The following is an 18,930-nucleotide window of genomic DNA, read 5'->3' as shown; positions in this document are numbered from 1 at the left end:
TAAATTAAATCTGTATATTGCTTTTGATAGCTTGGTTGTATCATAATATTAATTCTACCAACCCATGAGCATGAGAGGTCTTTCCATCTTCTGTTAGATTGTTAACTTTCTTCAGTGTCTTCTTAAAGTTTTCATTGGTGAAGTAGTCAAAGGTTTAAAATAAAATAGAGCATAATCCTTCTAGTGCTTTCTGTAGGGCTGGGCTTGTGGATAAGTATTGTTTAAATCTGGCTTTGTCTTGTTCACTCCATCTATGATGATTGAAAGCTTTGCTGAATATGTTAGTCTAGGCTGGCATCCATGGTCTCTTAGTGTCTGCATTACATCTGTCCAGGTCCTTCTGGCTTTCAAAGTCTCCATTGAGAAATCGGGTGTTATTTTGATGGGTTTGCCTTTATAAGTCACTTGGCCTTTTTCCTTTGCTGCTCTTAATATTCTTTTTTTATTATGTACGTTTAGTTGTTTAATTATTATGTGGCAAGGGGACTTTTTTGGGGGGTCTAGTCTGGTGTTCTATAGGCTTCTTGTGTCTTCATAGGCATTTCCTTCTTTAAGTTGAGAAAGTTTTCTTCTATGAGCGAGAATTGTTGAGACCAAGGTTGAATAAAGCACAGGGACAAATAGCCAAATGAATGGAAACACATGAACTATGAACCAATGGCTGAGGAGTCCCCAACTGGATCAGGCCCTCTAAATGGGTGAGACAGTTGATTGGCTTGATCTGTTTGGGAGGCATCCAGGCAGTGGGACTGGGTCCTGTGCTCATTGCATGAGTTGGCTGTTTGAAACCTGGGGCCTATGCAGGGTCGCTTGGCTCAGCCTGGGAGGAGGGGACTGGACCTGCCTGGACTGAGTCTACCAGGTTGATCTCAGTCCGCGGGAGAGGCTTTGCCCTGGAGGAGGTGGGAATAGGGGGTGGGCTGGGGGGAAGGTGAAGGGGGCGGGAGGGGGGGGGACAAGGGAATCCATGGCTGATATGTAGAACTGAACTGTATTGCAAAATAAAAAAGAAAAGCAGAAAGAAAAAAAAAGAAAAGAAAAATAGAACATAATTTTTGGTATTAATTTTCTGTCATAATAAAAAAGATAAAGATTCTGATGGATAATAGCAAACTTTCTGCATACTAAACAATAATTCTTTACTGGTTCAAAAATAATCATTTTTCTTCTATTCGTTTTAGAAAATTAGTGGGAACACAGAACTTTTAAGCGTAGGTATGAGTACTGTACTTGACACCAAGATGGAGTCAAACTGACCTGACCAGAATGTTGTATTTCTATGCCATCAAATCATGATCCAAACAGCAAGTTTTGAATTCAGATTCCCTCTCACTTTTGTGTGTCCTATCAAAATTAATCATATCATTTCCTATGTTTGATTGATTATACAAAGTACACATACTAATACAAAGGACTCATTTTATAATGCAAGATGTTTAATGACAAGATATTTTATTCCAGACATATTTTTAACATGAAAAACATGCTTTCTAATCTGAAGACGCAGTCTACTAACATTAAGCATGATTTACAGTGCATGTTTTATATCCAATGTACTGATCGTTTTTATATGCAGTGATATATAAAACATATCTATTAGTTTACTAATAATTTCAGTGATTATGTTTGAGGTAGTATTACAGATAACCTTTAGTCTCTTATTTTTTTTCTTTTGAAAATCTCCCTATAAACTTAGAATCATCTTTAAAATATATAGTACAAAATTGGCCTTAACTAGATCAGAAATAGTATCACCATAATTTTCATTAAACACACTGATTTAAACTGTAGTTTGAGAAAGTTTAAAAGAAAAAACTAAAGTGACTAATTTAAATTCTGTCTTTCACTGTCATTCACACATGTCTCTTGTACTTATGTAGATGAGGAGATATTGGATGTTAAGGGATAAGCTGGACTATTGTTAGTATTGAAATAAGGCTAAAGCAGATCAAAAAGGCCCTTTATCCTGCATCCCAGATAGAAAATCTTTGTCACTGGAAGAACTTTTTCATTTCTGTATACACCTTCCCTACAGAAGTTCAGTGATGAGTCTAATCCATTATTATGCCTTTATCTTTTTTTCGTATCATTGAATCTGTATTACCCATTCTTAAATACTTTGGAATAAGGATACAAAATAAAAGGTTGAGATATGAAGTTATTTTCTGTATAAGTCAGGAATCAATTGATATATCATAGACATTTTATAAACTAAATAAGGCATTTGTGTTGTTTAGAAGTCTCACTAAAGGAAGAAAAGTATTGGACCAAGAATTGTGTTCAGTATTGAGAAACAATCAGAGAGGTCTGTGCTGAGGTGAAGCCTCTCAGGATATAGACACGGGACAATGCCTTTGCCCTTTTGGAAAACCCCAAATAATTACTGCCTTTTTTGTTTCTGGATCAGATCTGCTTTATCTGCTACCTAACAATTAGGAGACATCTTAGTTTCCAGCTACTTGCCCTACCTACACACCAGAATTCACTTATGTTTTCCCTTACTTACAAACTCTGTCTCTGGATTCTCTGCTATCATATTTGATGCCAACTATCAGCTATCAGCAGTGATGGATTTTTAGAATTGATCTTAGAATAGAGAGAGGACTTACCATATTCCTTTGTGAGTGCCCTACCAATGAATGGGTGCTCTCTCAGTGTTAAATTACTAAAGGATTTAAACACTTCTCACTGGAACATAGGGATTTGAAACTGTCACATTTCTTTAAGTCATTTGTGACAATTAACAACCTGGTATGTAGATAAAGCCCACACAAGTACACCTGTGTCAAGCACGCTTAATTAATTGTCTTTGTGGAAATAAAACATAATTGGATTCATACCGAATATTTTATTACAGTTGCTTTTGTATAGGTATTTCATTGGAGTAGACAGTGCATGAACAGTATATATTTTCCATTTGAATTCATGAATGCTAAATTTTAAAACTTTTTTTTTATTATTTAGTGGAAGAGATTTCCTGGCTTAATTTATTCTGCAAAGCTATTCCCCCTTGTTTTCCCTTTATGAATAGAAAGAGCCCATTGTTGGGGAAAATGGATGCTAATTAATCATATTTGAACAAGGTTTTTATTGTGTAGCTTGATTTTAGTTGAAAGGCATGAGTAGGGTCCAGGTAGGGTGAGAGTGAATAACTCAAACAATGCTTATTGTTTATGCAAATATTGAATACTTACAAAAACTATCTGAAGGCTTCAGTATGTTTTCTGTTGGTAACATTTTACAGTTGATTAAAGCTGTCAGAACACTATTCAAATTAAATGCAGAGGCAGGTCATTTAGCAATGGAGAAGTATGTGCAGCCAACCAGCACTCAGCACTCTGGCAGAAGGCAAGAGCACAAATTACCTGAGTCCCTCCTGAAGCTTAATAGTGTTGCTCTATTTCAAAATACTAATATTAAATTCATATATGTCGATTTTTACTTTAAGATTACAAATGTCATGTTAGCCTAAATTTAACTTTTAAATCTTGGTGTCAGAATCTAGTATCAAAGAGTTATGCCTTTCTGGTAATTTTTAAATTAGGGAAATAAAAATAATTTAACAAATGAGATGGCAAATTTAAGAAAATCAGTCTCATTGAGATGCTACATCACTATGGAAATAAAAACTCCAAATTCTTTTTTTTTTAAATTTTTATTTTGCAATACAATTCAGTTCTACATATCAGCCACAGATTCCCTTGTTCTCCCCCCTCCCGCCTCCCTCACCTTCCCCCCAGCCCGCCCCCCATTCCAATCTCCTCCAGGGCAAAGCCTTCCCCACAGACTGAGATCAACCTGGTGGACTCAGTCCAGGTAGGTCCAGTCCCCTCCTCCCAGGCCGAGCCAAGGGACCCTGCATAGGCCCCAGGTTTCAAACAGCCGACTCATGCAATGAGCACAGGACCCGGTGCCACTGCCTGGATGCCTCCCAAACAGATCAGGCCAATCAACTGTCTCACCCATTCAGAGAGCCTGATCCAGTTGGTGACCCCTCAGCCATTGGTTCATATTTCATGTGTTTCCGTTCGTTTGGCTATTTGTCTCTGTGCTTTATCTGACCTTGGTCTCAACAATTCTCGCTCATATAAACCCTCCTCATTCTCACTAACTGGACTCCCAGAGATCCACCTGGGGCCTAGTCATGGATCTCTGCATCCAGATCCCTCAGTAGTTGGATGAAAACTCCAAATTCTTAGTAAATCCTTAAATTTTATTTTCTGTCCAAAACCAAGTGTGTTTGCATGCTAAACAGTTACTGAAAATTTCACCCAGTATTCATGTATTTAAAAGATCATGTTAAAGTGAATTGTTCCTATAGAAACTTGTTCTTGAGGCAGCAGTGCCCTAGGATTTGATAGACACTCAATATTTGTCTATTTGACATAGGCAAGTGTGTGAATACTGTAGAACAACAGATTGCTTCTTTACACTGAGAAGAAAGGGGTGACTAGTGGAGCTAGCCTGGCCTCTGGGAGAAGTGTTCCTTTTAGGAAGTGTCTAGCCATAGATCAGTAACCCCACCAACTACAAGATACATTGCTAATCTAGATCATTTTCAAAGTCTCTTTAATTCCTGAGAAGTTTTAAACACACACACACACACACACACACACACACACACACACACACACACAAACATACATAATTTATCAAGTGGTCTAAATTTATCATACCAATTTATTTTTTCTTTTAAAATCTTGACTGTTTTTTTTTTCTTTTCTCATATATTACATCCCAACAGTCGTCTTCCAGTTCTCCTCTCTTTCCAGCCCCTCCCCACCAACCTCCCCTCTCTCTCTCTCAGATCCACTCCCCTTCATTTACCTTCAGACAAAAGCAGGCCTCCCGGGAACAACAACCAAACACAGCATAACAAGTTATAGTAGGACTAGGCACATATCTCACATCAGGCTGGATGAGGCAACCTAGGAGGAAGAAAGGCAGGCAAAAGACTCACAGACAGGCCCCATTCCCAGTGTTAGGAGCCCCACAAGAACGCCAAGCTACACAACCATAATATAAATGCAGCTACCCTAGCTCAAAGCCGTACAGGCTCTCTGATTGTCACCAGTCTCTGTGTGCCCCTTTGAGGCCTGGTTAGTTGATTCTGTGGGCTACATTCTTGTGGTGTCCTCGATCCTTATGAATCCTACAATCTTTCCTCCTTCTTTTCCATGGGATTCCCAGAGCCTAATGTCTGGCTGTGGGTCTCTGCATCAGCTCCCATCAGTATCAGGATGAAGCCTCTCTGATGACAATTATGTTAACCTCTGGTCTACAAGTATAGCAGAATGTCATTAAGAATCATTTCATTGAGTTTTTTTTTTTTTTTTCCCAGTTGTGTTTGATTTTATCCTAGGTCTCTAGGCTATCCTCCTTCTGGTTCCTGGCCATTCAGGCATTGTCAGGGGTGGACTCCCTCTCAATTTGGACCAGTCATTGGCTATTCCCACAAGTTCTGTGTCACCTTTCACCCCAGCACATCTTGCGGGCAGGACAAATTGTATGCCAAAGGTTTTGTGGCTGTGTTGGTGTTCCAGTCCCTCCACTAGAAGCCTTGTCTAGTTATAGAAGATGGCCAGTTCAGGCTCTGTATCCTCCATTATTAGGAGTCTTTGCTAGGGTCACCCTTGTAGATTTCAGGGAGTTTATTTAGTGTGACAGCTTTTTCTTATTCCTCTACTTTTTCCTTGTATTAAAAAGGGTCTCCCCGTTTCCTTTCTGCCCTCATCTCCAGTGGAGCATGCAGCTCTTCCCATACAACCTTTCTCTACACCCATCTCTCTGTCTGAGCCTTCAACTCCTGCAAGCATTCCCTGGGAACTCTCCAGCCACCCCTGCCAGAGAAGCAGTAGGCCAAGGAAACAGGTAAGTGATTTTCAAATTTCCACTCTTTCCTAGCCTTGAATTCCAATCCCCAGTCTTATACTCAGCTCTGTTGCAGAGCACTTGCTGTGGCCTCTTTGTACTCTTCATGTCTGTCTCCCAGGAACTAAACATGCCCTCCTGTGAACCCACCACTGCTAATTTCCCAGCCCATCCCTGTCCTTAAGTGCCAGCTCCCAATACTAGAAACACATCTACCCAGAAGCCCAAGTGGTCAAACCTGGTAGGGTCCCAGAAGATTCTCTACTAGGCAGCACACAGCCACCACAGTCTCTTTAGAAGCAGAGAGGGCCTCTAGTGCTAGAGAGGCCCACAGAAATCCACAAAGATACCCCCACAACAGACTGCTGGCAATGGTCGAGAGATAGCCCGAACTGACCTACTCTGGTGATGGGATGGCCAAACACTCTAATTGTCGTGCTAGAAACCTCATCCAACTATTGAGGGATCTGGATGCAGAGATCCATGGCTAGGCCCCGGGTGGAGCTCTGGGAGTCCAATTAGCGAGAATGAGGAGGGTTTATATGAGCGAGAATTGTTGAGACCAAGGTTGGATAAAGCACAGGGACAAATAGCCAAATGAATGGAAACACATGAACTATGAACCAATGGCTGAGGGGTCACCAACTGGATCAGGCCCTCTGAATGGATGGGACAGTTGATTGGCTTGATCTGTTTGGGAGGCATCCAGGCAGTGGCACTGGGTCCTGTGCTCATTGCATGAGTTGGCTGTTTGAAACCTGGGGCCTATGCAGGGTCCCTTGGCGCGGCCTGGGAGGAGGGGACTGGACCTACCTGGACTGAGTCTACCAGGTTGATCTCAGTCTGTGGGGAAGGCTTTGCCCTGGAGGAGGTGGGAATGGGGGGTGGGCACAGAACAAAGAAGACTTTTAAAAAGCTGCATGGGGAAGAAACAAAACAAGAAACCTATAAAACAGACCTTTTAGAATAACAGCTGACTTCTCAATGGAGACTCTAAATGGCAGAAGAACCAGGATGGATGTTCTACAACTCTAAGAGACCAATGAGGCCCTCCAACTACCATACCAAGGAAAATTTTCAATTGCCATGGATAGAGAAAGAGAGATATGTCATGAACAAAAACAGAAAACAAGATACAAATTCTAGCTTTATCTGTCTACAAATCCAGCCCTGCAGAAGATGCTAGAAGGAAATCTTCAACCTGAAGAGGTTAACTATCCCCAAGAAAACACAAGGAATGACAAATCCCAGACCAGCAAATAAAAAGGGGAAGCATACCAAAATAACAACAAAACAGGAATCAACAAGTACTGTTCAATGGTGACTCTCAATATTAACGTTCTCTCTTCCTCAATAAAAAGACCCAGACTAAAATAACGAATTAAAAAACAGGATCCATCTCTCTTCTGCTTCCAAGAAACACACATTAAGTCAAGGCTGTGTATCACCTCAGGGTGAAAAGATGGAAAAGGATATTTCAATCAACTGGACCCAGGAAGCAAGCTGGTTTAGCCATTTCAATATATAACAAAAGAGACTTCAAACAAAACTAATACAAAGAGATATAGAAGGGTGCTACATACTCATCAAATGAAAAACCAATCAAGGAGACTCTGAAAATCTTAACATCTATGCACCAAACAGAAAGATACCCACGTTTGTAAACAAAACACTATTATAGCTTCAATCATATTAACCCTCACACACTGATAGTGGGAAACTTCAATACCCCACTGTTGCCTATAGATGGGTCATCCAGACAAACACTAAACAGAGAAATGCTGAAGCTAACTGACATCATAGATCAAATGAACCTAATAGGTAATTACAGAATATTTCACCCAAACTTAAAAAGATATACTTTCTTAGTAGATCATGGAACCTTCTCCTATATTGATCACATACTTTACACAAATCCAGTCTCAACAGTTAAGAAGATTGTATCTGGCTACTACAGACTGCAAGTGAATATTAAAAGAAACAAAAGAACAAAAAAAAAGAAAAAAAGAAAAAAGAAAAAAGAAAAAAAGAAACATCAGAAAGCTTACAAACTCATGGAAACTGAACAACTCACCACTGAATGAAAAATAAAGACAAAAATTAATGAAGAAATTAAAAACTTTCTAGAATTAAATGAAAGTGAAAACAGAACAGACCCAAGCTTATGCAACCTAATGCAAGAAGTTCTGAGGCAAATTCAGAGCACTAAGAGCTTTCATGAAAAATAAAAACCAAAAAAACAAAAAACCAAAGCAACCAAACAAACAAAAAAACAAAAATGAAAAGAAAAGTGAAAAACCACCTCCCCCCCAAAAGGAGTGATTTCTTATTAGAACATCTGAAAGATACAGAACAAAAAGAAGAAATAACACACCAAAGGAGATGGCAAGAAATAATCAAACTCAGAGCTGAAATCAATAAATTAGAAACAAAGGAATGAGAAAAACATGACACAACGAAATAATGAGTTTGTTCTTTGAGAAAATCAGTAAGACTGAAAAAAATCAATTTAACAAAAATCTGAGAGAAAAGATCCAAATTATCAAAATTGGGGATGAAAAGTAGGACATAACAAGAGACACGGGAGATCCAAAGAGTCACAACGACATACTTTAAAAATCTGTTATCCACCAAATGGGAAAATCCAAAAGAAATGGATAATTTTATATATATACAACTTACCAAAGTTAAATTAAGAATAGATAAGCAATTTAAATAAACATGTAAACCCTAGTGAAATAGAAGCACTAACTAAAAGTTTACCAAACAAATAAGTACCAGGGCCAGACTGTTTTAGCTCGAATTCTACTATAGTCAAAGAAGACTTAATGGCTCAATTTATTCCATGACACAGAAAAAAAAGGAACATTGCCTAATCCTTTTTATGAAGCCACAATTATCCTGATATCTGAACCACATAAAGACCCAATAATGAAAGAGAGTTATAGACCAATTTCCCTGTCAATGATTATCAGTGCAAAAAATTTCAATAACCTGAGCAGTGGTGGCGCACACCTTTAATCCCAGCACTCGGCAGAGACAGGTGGAAAGGCACCAAAGCTACACAGAGAAACCCTGTCTCAAAAAACCACACACAAAAAAAAGTTCAATAAAATACTTGCAAACTGAATCTAAGTACACATCAAAAAGATCATCCACCATCATCAAGTAGGCTTCATTCCAGAGATTCAGGAATATTTCAGCATATACAAATAAATAAAAGTAGTCCACCATATAAGCAAACTGAAAAACAAAAACCACAGGATCATCTCATTAGACAAAAAAAAAAGAAAAAAAAAAAAAAAGGTCTTTGAAAAATATCCAACACACCTTGAGGATAAAAGTCCCAGAGAGATTAGGGATGCAAGGGACATACCCTAACACAATAAAAGCAATTTAGCACAAGCAATAGCCATCAACAACTTAGCTGGGGAGAAACTAAAAACATTTCTAATAAAAGCAGGAAGGAAAAAAGTTGTTCACTCTTCCCACAACTATTTAAAAATTTCATTGGGAAACTCCTATAGCCGATAAACACTTTTAGCAAAGTAGCTGGATACAAAATTAACTAACAAAACTCAGTGCTTTTCCATACACACATGACTGAGAGAGAAATAAGGGAGTCAACACCCTTTACAATAGCCTCAAAATATAAACTGTATTGGTTTAACTTTAACCAAGCAAATGAGAGTCGTTAAGACATAAAATCTTCAAAACACTGAAGAAAGAAATTGAATAAGATATCAGAAGATGGAAAGATCTCCAGTGCTCATGGATCGATAGGATTAATACAGTAAATGGCCATTCTGCCAAAAGCAATCTACACATTGAATGCAATCTACATCAAAATTCCAACACAGATATTGGAAGGACAATTTTCAGCTCCATCTGGAAACAAGCAAACAAACAAACATAGATAAAACAATCTTTAACATAAAAGAACTGCTGGAGGGTCACCATCTCTGATCTCAAATTGAACTACAGAGCTATAGTAATAAAGGTAGCATAGTACTGGCTTGAAAACAGATATGCTGATCGATGGAATCAAATTGAAGACCCATGTATAACTATGCACACCTTTGGTCATCTGATTTTTGATAAAGAAGCCAGAAATGCACACTGGAAAAAGGTGGTATATTCAATAAATGGTTCTGGATAAATTGGATATAAAAGAATCTGAATAGATTCTTTAATCATCCTGCACAAAACTCAACTGCAAATGGATCAAAGACTCCAACATAATACCAGATACACTGAATTAAGTAGAAGAGAAACTGAGGAGCAGTCATGAACTCATTGGCACAGGAAAAGGCTTTCTATATGGAACATCAATAGCAGAAGCACTAAGATCAACAACTAATAAACGGAACCGCATGAAACTGAGAAGCTTCTGTACATCAAGGACCCCATAATCCTGACAAAGAGACATCCTACAGAATGGGAAAATATTTTTACCAACCACACATCCAATACAGGGCCAATATTCAAAATATATAAAAAACAAAAATACTGGAAACTGAGATAACAAATAACTCAATTTAAAAATTGTGTGCCGATCTAAACAGAGTTTTCAAAAGAGGGAACTCAAATGCCTGAGAAATACTTAAAGAAATGTTCAACATCCTCAGTCATCAGAGAAATGCAAATCTAAATTATTTTGAAATTTCATATTACACCAGTCAGAATGACCAAGAACAAGAAAACAAATGACAGCTCGTGCTATTGAGAATGTGCAGTAAGGAGAACACTCATTCATTGCTGGTGAGAGTGTAAACGTGCACAGCCACTGTGGAAATCAGTGTAGTGGCTTCTCAGGAAGATGAAAATTCATCTACCCCAAGATCCAGCTATACCACTCTTGGGCATATTACCAAAAGATGCTTCATCCTACCATGGAGACACTTGCTCAACCCTGTTCATTTCTGCTTTATTCATAATAGCCAGAAACTGGAAACAACCTTCTGTCGATCAACAGAAAAATGGTTAACAAAGATGTGGTACACAATGTATTACTCCTAAGTTTAAAAAAAAATGAAATTATAAAATTTTCAGGTAAATGGATGGAAGTGGGGGAAGAAATCACCTTCAGTGAAGTAAGCCAGAGCCAGAAAGACAAATATAGTATGTATTTGCTTATACATGGATACTAGCTGTTAATGATAAGCAAGCTACAATCCACAGAACTGCAGCAGTTAGGTGTAGAGTAAAGGAAGGACTAGGTGGGGTGGGGTTGATCTCTCTAGGCAAGGGAAATAAGATAGTTATAGATGGATGGGGGCAGCTGGAATGAGAGGATCAAGTTGGAGGTTGGGTAAAGAAGGAGGAGATGGGAATAGGGGAAAGACAACTAAAATTAAGAGCCATTTGTGTGTTCATATGGAAACCTAATAGAGTAGAAGCTTCCCAAAACATACACACACACACACACACACACACACACACACACACACACACACACACACACACACATATATATATATACTCTTCACAAGGCCCTACTGTTGAAGCCAACACCTATATAACTAATTGAATATGGATAAGTAGAGCTGGTGCCTACCTAGATTCTTTACTCCTGTGGGTTCATGATACCAGAAGATACTCTGCATGTTACCAAAGGAGAAAGGTAAACACCAGCCCAACCTCAAACCCTTCTACCTACAATGGTATACTGCCCGCAAGATATTGTAGTACAACGGTGGCATAATTGTTGTGGGAGTAACCTACTAATATCTGATTGGATGTAAAGCCCACTCCACAAGGTGGAACCCATACTCAAATTTGCTTCTGTGTCCAAGAACCTGGGACTAGATAGGTCAGAGACCTAGGGGAAACCAAATACTACTGTTTTGCGAATGGAACATACCAATAAAGTGATGTCTAATGACATTCTGCTATACTAATAGATCAGTGCCTTGCTCAGCCACCATCAGAGAAGCTTCTTCCTACAGCAGATGGGAACAAATACAGAGCACTAAAAGGGATGTCTCCATCTAATCCCTCTCTTCAATGCTCAGGAACTCTGAGGAAGAGGATGCTAAAAGAGTGTAAGAGCCAGAGAGGATGAATGGTATCATGAAATCAAGTCTTTCTGGACACAGCAGGGCTGGTGAATATATCAATTGAAACAGGATGAGATAAGCAATGCAGAAATTAATAAAGCTATAAATGTACTTCTTAAAAATCCACACATTCATCTATATATAATCACCTGGAAAGGCTTCTCAGGCATTATCTACATCCGATCAGCCTGTAGGCATATGTATAAGGGATTGACTTAAGTTATTTGAGCTCTAAAGACCTGCCCACTATTGGTGGCACTGTTCCCAAGGTAGGTGATTCTGAACTGTTTAAGTGTAGAAATGGAACTGAGTACAAGCATTCATGTATTAGCTGATTTTTTTCCTCTGCATTTTGACAGTTGAGGTAGATGCATTGAGACCAGATGTTTCAAGTTGAGATCAGTTGTCTTAAGGTCTTGGTGTGATTTCCCAGTAATGATGGGTTATAACTGTGGGCTGAAATAAAGTGCTTTCTTTCAAACAAACAAACAAACAAACAAACAAACAAACAAACAAACAAAACACCACATCTTATTAAGCTCCAGCTCAAAAAGGAGGACAAATTAACAGCATCAAGAATTAAAGAGGTTTATCATTGTAGGTATCATAATATGACATTATAGAATACATACAAACCCATACTTCCTTTAGAAAATACACTGTAATAGAGTTAAATAAAAATATAGTCACCTTTATTTCTATGTCAAAATTTGAAGGATTAAAGAAGACATTTAACAAGTTTAAAAGAAACATTTTTAATGCTTTACTAAAGCTGAATCAATATAAAATCTGATACATTTTTATTTCTGCTCTTAGCATAGTTATGCACTTAACTAAGTGTTCAATATATGAGTGAAGCAGTGGTGACACTTAGTTTCCTAGACAATGAAATTGAAGTAAAATGTCTGTGTGTGTTTGTGTGTGTGTGTGTGTGTGTGTGTGTGTGTGTGTGTTTTCTAACTAAGACAGAGGTGACTCTAAATTCAGTTTAAGGATGGTAGTCAAAGGCTCTTTTGAACAATATAGAAGCCATACCAATGTAAATGACTATTACAATTAAACCTATTGGAAACTTACTTTCCCCATGCCTGTTTTCACTCTGCCCTGTACAATCCAAACCAAAAGAATTAGTCTCAGGAGGCTAAGTGAATCAGGTCTAGCTTGACAAGGCAAATATTCTTTGGCAAATGCAAAAAGTTGTGCTTTTTCACTTTAAGGGAAATTATTTGTTGTCTTTACGTGCTAGCCTGGCTCTATCCTGAGAACAAGAAACTTGACGTCCAAGGACACTCTGGGTTCTGTTGTACCAAATTTAATCTTGCCTCCAGAATTCTAAATGGCTTTCTTCTAAAGTCTTAAAATAGTCACAGTTAAGAATAGTGCTTTATATATTTTGGTAATATACTGTTTCCATTTATTTTATTTCTCAAAAGTTTTAAAAAATAACGTATATTCACAAATAAGTTGCTTTGAAAAATTCCTATTATATATTGAAAAATTCACATAGTTTAACAATTTCCAAATAAAGGAAAAACTAAAAAATAATTAAAATGTATGATAAATCAATGTTGGTTACAAACATTGCCATTCTATTGAAGATGTCTATTGGCTAACCTAATTTAGATGGGTTTCGTTCTGGATGAGTTGTCTGCCAGTATATCTATTTATGTATTGGCTTAGCACATATCAGGAGTGTTGGGTGCAGATTAGGTGGCTGTTTTAATGGGCAGCTGCACTCTTGTTAGGATGATGTTCAAATAGAAGAGTTATCCTGAATGTCCATGCTCCAGGTGATAATGAACGCTTTTACAGTGCGATAAAATATGCAATTCTGCAGTTTATTCTGAATTTTTCAAGTGAACATCTGAAGGACATTTATTATTTTGGTGGCCTGAAAGTAAGATATAAGTAAACCCAAATGAATTTAGTAGAAGCTAATCCCATTTACTCATCCATTTATTTTGCACACATTAATTCAGACATCTTGCACTGTGTTAAGAATCATCTTTCCAATCTCTGAGTGAGGTGCTGACAGCATGAAGATGCCTGTGAATGGACCCTGCCTCAAGGAGCTTATGATGTCAGGGCAAGACATGAGTGGATAAGTAACAAGCTCTTAGTTCGTTCTTAAACCAAAATCATTTCTGTAGACCAGGAGGCCTTCCCTTCACAAACTGCCATTATTGCCCACTAATATATTTGTCATGCCCTAAAAAACAACCAATGCCAAAAGCATTTCATTTCACGATTTTCCAGACATTTCCTAAATGATCATACAATGTACCATGTCAAACGATATAATTTGCTGTTTTTAGACATGCTGTTTTTTGAGCTTTGTTACTAGGCAGGGAGACTAGTACAGTGGCTTTACCTCAGGTTGATCAAGATTTTTAAAAGTTGCAAATTGATTTCCTCATTTTCCCCTTACTTCCACATATATGGATATATCTATTACCTAATTATATAAATATAAAAAATACATTTGTGGTTTCCCAATCATATAGTGTTTTTAAAGCATATAATTTGTTCAGGAATGGAGACTTCTGTTTGGTCTTAGCTGTGAATGAGGAATTTTTCACTTAGCACTCCCCTCACAGAAAAATTTTCTGAAGATCTGAGATATTAACTTAATATATTTACTTTTGTCCCAAGTATAAAATTGTTAGGAAAGTTGATAGTATTGCTTGGAAAACAGATAGACCAAACTATTAAATAGTAAATTTAATCAGCCTTTGGTGGAGAATCATACATAATGGTTTAAGCAAAGTACACATTTCTTGTCTCAGACCTGGAAAGTGTTAGGATGAGCTTTGATTTAGGATCAAGTGATGTCCTCTTTATTCTACATGAACTAAGTTTGAGTTTAGGGAGTGGAATCTGGTGATTTAAATCAGGGCTTATTTTTAAAACATTAATTTATAGTTTTTGTACATGTGTGTGTTTGGGGGAGAATGTATATGTAACGTAGTGTATGAATGGAGATAAGAGGACAACCCACAAGATTTGGTTTGGTTCTCTTCTTCCACAATGTGGGTGCTGGGGATCTAAATTGGGTACCAACTCTTGGTGCCAAGTTTCTTTACCTCTTGAGTCATATCATTGGCCCAATCAAGGCTTATTGCCAAGGCTGAATGCACTCATTCCCCCATTATCATAGAGACCAAGGGCAGAAGACAAGTGGTTCTGGTTTTAGCAAGAAAAAAAATGTGTACATTGTATACTAGTATGTAACATGACATCTCTAATTTCTGCATCACCAGCTTTATCTGTTTCTTTTGTTATCAGTAAAACACTTCAAATTAACTAATACACAAATTCAACCCTAATTGTGAATGAATAGAGTTAATTAAATAGTCCTTTTTATTTTTAGAAACGTTAAGTTCATATATGCATAAATTTAATAGCACACACCATGATTTCTAATATTCATCTACTTTAGAGGTCTAAAGGCTCTAGGTCAGTTCACAGGATAGACAGGTACTGAAAGAATAAGTCTATATCTCTAGGAGAGGATACTAAGTCTTTCCACATGTCTAAATATAAGTAACATCAAGTATGAACTTAGAACTCTGAGTTGAATCATGATTTCTGATCAGGGAAGACCCCTTAAAGGACTTTTTTCAGTTTTGTCAAGTATTAAGTCATGCCCTGGCACAGGTTACTTTAACAGATCTTAACTCGTGTTTTCTTTTAAATTGTCTTTCTGACCCCAAGTTACATCACTTGATAAAATATTTTTAACTTTCATCCATTTTATCACATTTCATCATGTCATTTTTTTATGGCTGAATAAAATAAACACTTCTTCAAAACTTATACTAAAATAGAGGCGATTGCTGTGGCTCTTGGATACACCAGAACTTTATGGTAAGATCCTTGGCTGCTGGAGGAGAAAAGTCATTAATGTTCTTACCTAGCTGTGGCATTGGTGCGCTATAATGAAGACTGACATGAAAAGGTATGGCACTTGGTACAATAGTGGCATTGGTTTTGTGAAAGAACCCAGCAACTTTCTAATAGGCAGTATACCCACTCCATAAGATAGAACACACCCCTGGCACTGTAATCATAGCTAAGATGCCATGGCTGGGATGGGGTTGAGGTCATAGGCCCTAAGAGAGAACATGCTACTCTTCTTTTGCCAAAGGTACATGATATCAAACTGCCTTCAAAATACTTATCCTTGCACTCATAGATTACTACAATTTTCACCCCTCATTCGATAAACTTATTGATGTACTAGATGGCAGTTAATAATGACACTCATAATACATGTAAATGTATATAGAATAGGTGACTGTGTAGTGCTCAGCACCAAATAAAAAATCTTTATTACACTGCTCCCCATTAAGATTTGGGGATCATCACTGAAAAGAGGGCAGAAAAAACTGAAAGAGCCAGATTTTGGAGGAGTACTAGGGTAAAACAGTATCTTCTTGACATGACAAGACTGTTTCATTCATAAATTCCTGGCATTTCTGGTTGTCTGCACAAGGTCTGTACAGATCAATCCAGGCAATTCTCCAACATGAATAGGGAAAAGACCCATGATATCCCAACACTCGGGAGGCAGAGGCAGGCGGATCTCTGTGAGTTTGAGGCCAACCTGGGCTACCAAGTGAGTTCTAGGAAAGGTGCAAAGCTGCACAGAGAAATCCTGTCTCAAAAAAACAAAAAAAGTATCCTCTTAAATTATAAGATCTTATGTTGAAACATATGACTCAAGTATTGATAAATTATTGGCAGATCAGATTATCTTTAATAGCAAGGATAAAACAGACTCTTAAGTGGATTAAAATGAATAATTTTCTACCTATTAATTTCTCTTGAATGAACAATAGTGTAGAATTTTGTGCTAAAACAACTTTTGTGGCACCATCACTGTATCAATAATCACTGCTATTCAGATGGTCGAAGTTGTGAAGTTTAAGTAATGGTGCATTTTGCTTACTATCTTGTTATGTAAGAGAAAGAGAGAGAGCTTGAAAGCAAGGCTCAAGAAGCAAAGGGTACATAGCTAATAAATTAAAACAAGAAATTTAACAAACCACTAATTGCTGTTTTGGAGCTGAGTCAAAAATACAAAGATCTCTTTTGGAGGTCCATGCCCTCTCTCCTGGAAGAAGAGATGACATCACAAAACAGACTGGAATCTAGGAAGAAAGCTACAGGGAATGTTAGAGAGAATGTTCAATAATAACTCTGAATACTAATGTACTCAATTCAAGCAAATACACAGGCTAAATGATTTGACTAGAGAAAAATATCTGTCTCATTGTGGTCAATATGATAGAGAATTTCCCCCTCCCCCCAAATAAATAGTAACTTTAGAGTAATTTCAAGCAAATAAGACGAGGAACAAGAAATTGTCCCTACTCTGAATATCTGACAAAATAGATTTCAGGACAGGATTACTCAGAAAAGAAAAAGAGAGTCACTCCATTTCCATCTAGGAAATGGTGCACCAAACATACACACACTGTTATGGTTCTAAACATATACACACCAAATTCAGTTGAACCCTATTTTGTAAAACAAGTACTTCTTAGGTATCAAGTCACAGACAGAAAGACAGAGGTAATACTTTTATTAGTTCTTTGAGAATTCTTACAATGTATTTGACCATATTCAATTGCTTCTACAACTCATTCTTGCTGCCTACCCAATTCCCATCCCCCACTTTGTGTGTGTGTGTGTGTGTGTGTGTGTGTGTGTGTGTGTGTGTGTGTGTGTGAATGTGTTTTAAACATATCAAGCTCAATATGTGCTTCCCAAATACTCTTGGGTTTGGGAGCCTTGGTTGGAGTTTGATTGAGCTACCAAGGGTCACATCCACAAAGAAAATTGAGTCTCCTTCTTCCAGCAGCTATCAATTACTACCAATACTTCATCTAGGGGTGGGACTATGTGTTACCTCTCTACTTCCATGCTTAGATTTTTGTCAGGCTACAGATTCCACAGGTCTTGTGCATGCTGTCACAACTATTGTGAATTCATGTGTGCAACTGCCATGTTGTATTCAGAAGACATTGTTCCCTTATAGTCATTCTCCACCTCTAGGTGTTACAGTCTTTCACCACCCACTTCTGTGATGGTCTCCGAGCTTGGGAAGAGAGGTGTTAAATAGATGTTACTTTTATTGTTGAGTCTCTTATTCTCTGCGTATTGAGCAATAGTGGATCTCCGGGTTAATTGCTGTTAACCACAAGAATTTCCTCTGATGAGGGTTGAGAGATGCATTAATCTATGAGTATACAAATAAGTCATTAGAGTTCCTTTACATATGTTCATTTAGCAGAGTGGTATTAAGGTCTCCTTTAGGATTTGTGACCTATCTGTCCACAGGATCTTGGCCCTGATACTGGTTTCAGGTTTGAATTTCTTCTCAGGGAGCTTTCCTTAAGTCCAGTCATAAAATCGTTGGCTATTTCTGTAATATTCATGCCATTAATGCACCAGGGGGTACATTTTATCAGAACAGTCAGTTGTTGCTGTAACTCACATGATTTGGAACTGGTTAAGACTGATGATTTCTTTTCTCTCCTGGTGACATTCATAGCACCTTGAGAACTAGCCAATAGGGTTGAAACTTATAGTCAGTACCAACTTGATTTCAGCATGTTTTTGACTTGAGAATGTATTGTCTTTAGCAATGGGGTCTGGCTAACAAGTTCTGGAGGGTAATAAAGCAATGACAATAACCTGTAATGTTTGGTGGTCTAAGGGACCATGTCGATCAACAATTCAGAAAGAGGTAAACTAATTACTAGTACTGGGGCTTTTATTTGTTAGCATGTAATGTCTAGTTGTGACATAATCCCAATTACAAAAGCATAACTCCTCTTAGCTCAGTTTATATATGTGTACGCCTATATTTAAGGAAGCTTCTATAGTAGTAGGTTTCCATATGACATTTTTCCAAAGGAATTTGGTGTTGGTCATCCATCCCATAGTCCCTTCTTTACATTCCCCTTAATACTACTCTATTTAAATATTACCA

This window comes from Peromyscus eremicus, chromosome 3 (genome assembly GCF_949786415.1).
Source record: "Peromyscus eremicus chromosome 3, PerEre_H2_v1, whole genome shotgun sequence".
Classification (NCBI taxonomy): Eukaryota; Metazoa; Chordata; class Mammalia; order Rodentia; family Cricetidae; genus Peromyscus; species Peromyscus eremicus.
Note: the sequence above shows the minus strand (reverse complement) of the source record.